Raw genomic sequence first — 5,991 nt, forward strand, 5'->3', positions numbered from 1 at the left:
TGGGGAGGCTAAGGAGACTCTTCTGTTTTTCCCTTTTTTTTTTTTTTTTTAAGATTTTATTTATTTATTTGACACAGAGAGACGCACCAAGAGAGGAAACAGGAGCAGGGGGAGTGAGAGAGGGAGAAGCAGGCTTCCCATTGAGCAGGGAGCTGACAGGGGGCTGGATCCCAGGACCCTGGGATCAGGACCTAAGCCCAAGGCAGACACTTAACCGACTGAGTCACCCAGGCGCCCCCTCTTCTGTTTTTCGAATTTCATCTTCATGATGAGGCTGGAGGTGCACATAATTACCTCTGTATTCCACAGAAGGAAACAGAGGCTAGGAGAAGCTATGCAACTTGTTAAGATCACACAATAATGTGATCACATAATAATAAACATAAAGCTAGAATTTGAGTCCAGACCTGACTCCAAAATACTTTTTCCTCCATAGTACTATTCCAGTTATTTCTCACTGCTTAACAAACTACTCAGACCTCAGCTGTTTAAAACAACCATCATTATATCTCAGGCATTTGGGGCAGGGAGTGGCTGTGTGATTCTTCTGTTCCACATGGCATTGACAGAGGTCACTGGTTGGTGTTCAGCTGGTGGACAGATGGTTCTAGAGACTCGAAGACAGTTTTGCAATCCTGGCACCTTGGCAAGGTCGCTGAAGGGTAGACTTAGCTGTGAGGGGTGACCGGACTCTCTGTATGTCATGATCTCTTCTGCATGATGGACGGAGTCATGGGACTTTTTACACAGAATCTCAGGACTCCCAGAGAGGTTCACAGAGACCCAGGCAGAAGCTGCAGTTTTCCTAAGACCAACGCTCAGAAAATCCCAGAATATCACTTCTGCCACATGCTGTTGACTCCATCTCTCAATGGGAGTAGCAACAAAGAATTTGTAGTCATATTTAACCTACTACAAATAGACGATCTAAAAACTGACCAAGGAGAGGGAAAAAACACCTACCTACCAAGGGTTATATAAATTCACTGAGGCATTGAGCTACTTGGAAGACAGGATTGTCTGTGAGGTGAGATTCTTCTTCCATGTTATAGACTTCCCGCTGCAGTGATCTGATTACTTCTTCAGAATAGTATGACTATTAGCAGAAGATACTTAAAAGCAGAATCATAGTATTTTGATACTAACTGATGAATCGGTTCTGTCTCAAGAAGAAAGGTACGTGTAAGCAAAGTACATGGATTGGCAAATGTAAGGAGTATGTCGAAAGAACTGAATGCAACAAGTAGGCCTGCTTCAGCCTGGAACCCCTGACTGAGGAGCAAGGGAGTATGGGAAATGGTCAGTTTGAGCTGTTTCCTCTCCTATCCCCAGCTGCCCTGCTTCTGGCTCTTCCATGGTAGAGGGAGAAGGAGTGGCAAGAGGTGTGGCTTAAGGACTAGGCCAGGTTATGCTAAAGCTGCCTGGAAGAAATCTTGCAAAAAGTGCTCGCTGAGCATGGAAGTTTACCATGTCCGTTCCCATGGAATACTTTTGTGACTTTCTTGTGGATTCCACTGCTGGGAACGTTTTTGTTTGGGATCTCCTGAAAGCTAAGCCTTGTGTCTAGACAATTCAACTGGAAGGTGATCCCAGGATTCAGAGTGAGGGAGTCAGAAGGATGAAAAGTCATAAAAGAAGGTGTATTATTGAGGTCACTACTGTGATCTCAATGGGTAGGACCTTGGGGGTCCTACCAAGGACCAAAAGTTTACAAAATATCTCCCAGAATTTTATGTCTGAAAAATGAGAGGCTGGGTCACTTGCCCATCAGTTACCTTCTCCAACATCTGAGGATTGCGCAGGGCTGCAATAACTCCCCCTCATCCCTTTCCAGGCTATTTCTCAGAGGCTTTGGGGATGTCTCTGAGATAAAGACCTGTGCCTTCCCTCAACATTGGGCACAGCTAGCAGGAGTCTGGGGTTGCAGGAAAAGGCCCTCCATAGCTCTAACTGAAATCAGAGCTGACCAAGAAAAGCATCTACTTCATGAGTGAGGCCTCCTGAGCCCAACAGCCCTGCTCATCCATTAGTCCATCCAACAGATTCTCTGGTGGGACTCCCTACCTATGGTAGGCTGAATAATGGGCCCTCAAGGACATCCATGTCCTAATCCCGGGAACCTATAAATGTTAACTCCTATGTCAAAAATAAAACTTTGCAGAAGTGATTGCATTATGGATTATCGAGATGGGAAGATCATCTTGATTATCTGGTAAGACCTAAAAATCCAGTCACAAGTGTCCTAATAAGAGAGGGGCAGAGAGGCCTGACACAGACAGAAGAGGAGGAGGCAGTGTGACCACAGTGGAGTGATGTGGGTGCAGCCAAGGAATGCCAGCAGCCATCAGGAGCTGGAAGAGGCAAGGAATGGATTCTCCCTTAGAACATATGGAGGTAATGTGGTCTGGCCAACACCCTGATTTCAGACTTCTGACCTCCAGAACTGTGAAGGAATGACTACCCGTCATTTTAAGCCACCAATCTCGTAGTGATATCTTTATAATAGTTCTAGGAAACTAATGAAGTACCCTCTCTCCAGGCAAGCTCTAGGCTGGCTCTATCCTTGTGTCCTTCATCTGGTCCCAGAAGAACACACATTCTTGACCCTGCCCTTGGTGGAAGAGCAGCCAGCTCTAAGGACAGCCCATTAGAGAAGGATGATATGGAAAAGCAGAATCATGGTATTTGATACTAGCTCATGAACAGTGTCTGTATCAAAAGGAAATGCAGGTGCAACAAAGTAAATAGATTAACAAATGTAAGGAGTATGTTGAAAGAACTGAATGCAGTAAGCAGCTCCTGACCTGCCTACTTCAGCCTGGGACTTCTGAGAAAGGGGAAAGGAATGCTCCTCTGATTCTGTTGGTCTCATTCTCTCTCTCTCATCTGGGGCAGGTAACCATAGCCTCTCCCCACTCAGCGTCTGTCACACTCCAGGTTACCATCCCCCACATTCTAGGCACTGCAGATGAAGTTCTCCAAGCTCCTTCCTTTGAGCCCCCCTCCTTTGGTGACAGTTGATGGCAGAGGTCCCTCTCTCCCTCCTGCCTTGGGAAATACAACAGCAATCAGAAAACTCCCTGCAAAAAAAGTTGTTTCAATCTCCACCACTTTGCAAATCCACGGAGGATATGCAGCCACTCAGTTTAGAAAATTGGCTCTTTTAGTTAATTCTCAGCCTATAGGCCTCAACATAAATCTAGGCACCAAGAGTCCTGTATTATCACCCAGAAAATCCCCATCTGACGATGTCATCACTGAGAAGTGTGTGCCGAGCTGGGAACAAGCAAACAAAGAGCTCCAGTTCTAACTGTGCCAGAAACTACTGCTGTGGGCTCCATTAGTTTCTTTCTCAGGAAAGTACGAAGGTTAGAAGAGTCTGCAGTTCCAAAGCCACGAAACCAACAGTGAGGTGCACAAAAGTAGCTTCAGAGCTAAGATGGCCCCCCTACCACTGGCAAGTTAGAAAAGGCTCCTTCAGTTTGTAATGGGTTCATAAAAATAGTCTCAGCCAACTCTATTCCACACCCACGGAAAACACCTGAGGCATCAGAAAAGAAATTTATTATTTTATTTTTTTATAAAAGTCATTGTTACCAAAAAAAAAAAAAAAAAAGGGGGCGGGGAATGCAGAATGGGTGGAAACATAAATCATGGATTTCACATTAAATTTGGCTCCATGTGAGGTTACAGGTTTCCCCACCACTTCTGTCTTCCCTTCATTCCTTATTCTGTGAGAATGAATTCTTTCCCCATGGAGTATTTTCTTAATATGATTAACATGGAAAAGCTATTTACCTCCTATAAGATGTATCCTTTTCATAAGGAAAAGTAGCAACCCATAGCAAATATAAACGTGCCATTGTAACAATGGCTTATTATTAATAGAAAAAGCAGTCTTGTGCTGAACATGCATTTCCAGAGGCACCATGGACCTGAAGGGTTTATAGTTCCCCAAACTCCAAATGCTTCTCTTCTCAGCGTCTTCTGGGAAAACCCAAACTAAAATAATCTGTTGAAGAACGAATTGTCACATCTTCCAGATAAGAATATCCTGGCTCAGAGAACACATAGGCAACGTGCCCAAGGTCATACTGATGAGGGAACAGAAGGCTGGCTGAAGACAAAGTACCACCTCCCAAGCCCCCCTGACCCCACTCCTGGGTGGGACACGTGTGACATTCTTCCAGAAATCTCCCAACTATGTTAATGTTAATGCCTTGCTAGAGGGGAAAGCAAATCTTTTTTAAGATTTTATTTATTTATTTGTTTATTTATTTATTTATTTATTTGTCAGAGAGAGAAAGAGTGCACAAGCACGCAGAGGCAGAGAGAAGCAGGCTCCCTGCCGAGCAAGGAGTGTAGGACTTGATCCCAGGACCCTGGCATTGTGACCTGAGCCAAACCCAGTGGCTTAACTCACTGAGCCACCCAGGTGTCCCAGAAAAAACAATCTTAACCTGACAATGGCAAGTCCTCTGGTATCTTATAGGTCCTCTTTAGCATATGAAAGTTCATAATCAGCCACTCCTCACAACCCCAGGGCAGCAACCCTTTCTGCCCACAGGTCCTGTCCTCGTGCTTTAATAAAATCACCTTTGACACCAGAGAGGTCTTAAGAATTCTTTCTTGGTACTCGGCTCTGGACCTCAGTTATATTCTAAAACTTCATCAACACTGCCAGTTAGTGGAAAGATTTAGGATTCAAACTCAGAGCCAACCTCAAAGCCAGTGTGCTCTCTTCCATTCTATCCACCCTCCCCATTATGCTATTATCTTATTGTCAAATATAGCTTTTAACATGACATCTATTATTTTTCCTTCTTCCCATTAAAAATATTAAAGTGAACTAAAGTTAAAATTTATATAAGTTTCTTTAGAAAAATCCTTGTTTTAATCATGTTTCAAAAGCATCACAGAGAAAACCTTGCCAACATACAAAAATCCAAAAGGCTATCATTAATCTTGCCATGTAATTCACTGACAACTCAAAATGGAATGTGAAATCTTGATCATGATCAATCAATGCCATTGACCAATACTGTGGGTCATTCTCTGAGCTATACTGACTTTCCTCACTGTCTGGTTTTTTCTCCCATTCCCAACCCCTTCCCCACACTGTGTAAATTTGCTTTCCAAAGATGGCTCCCTTTTCCAGATGAATAGTGTCAGTATCAGCGCCCCATCCGGGTCCTCTCAGGCCAGTTCTCAGATCACCTGCATCTTCCATGTGCAGTCCCTGCACATGGCTTCCTACCTCCAGCACCTGCATTCCTCGGTCTGAGGACGGTCCTTGGCTGCAGGAGAATTCTTGGCCACACACAGGGCACTGGGACCAGGCCTCAGCCAAAGAAGAAGAGGAATTTCCCAGTCTCCTTGCCTGAGCAGGCTGATTTGAAGTATTTAGAGCTCTCAGAAGGTGTCCAAGCAGGATTGAACCCCAATAGTCCCCTTTAGTAACCTACGAACCAGCACTTTTTTTTTTACAGACTTTTTCTCCCTTTCATTTTTCCATTCCCTCACTTCCCCACTCCCTTTCCAAATAAACTACTTGCCCTCAAATGTTTGTCTCAGGGTGTGCTTTGGGGGGAATTCAAACCAAGAAAGAATCTAAGGAAAGATCATATTTAAAATACCAGAAAACAGAGATAATAAACAAGTTGGGATGAAATCAGCATCTATTTCCATACGCACTAGATTGTATACTCTGTGGAAACAGGGATCATATTTAATTTGTTCACTATGTATCTTGAAAATAGTTTATGCTGTTTGGCCCCACTGTATAAAAACTGAGAAGTATGTATTTATATCTGTAATATATTAGAAAATTCTATAAAAGCATACATGAAAATGGAACATGGATCTCTGAGGCACTAGATAGAGACCCTCTCCCCAAATCCTGCAGACTTGTCCTGAATGAGAAATTAATTTTTGCTGTGCAAGCCACTAGTAATTCAGAGTTTATTTGTAACTGCTGCCTAGTCTAGACTA

Source organism: Mustela nivalis (genome assembly GCF_964662115.1).
Source record: "Mustela nivalis genome assembly, chromosome: 8".
Lineage (NCBI taxonomy): Eukaryota > Metazoa > Chordata > Mammalia > Carnivora > Mustelidae > Mustela > Mustela nivalis.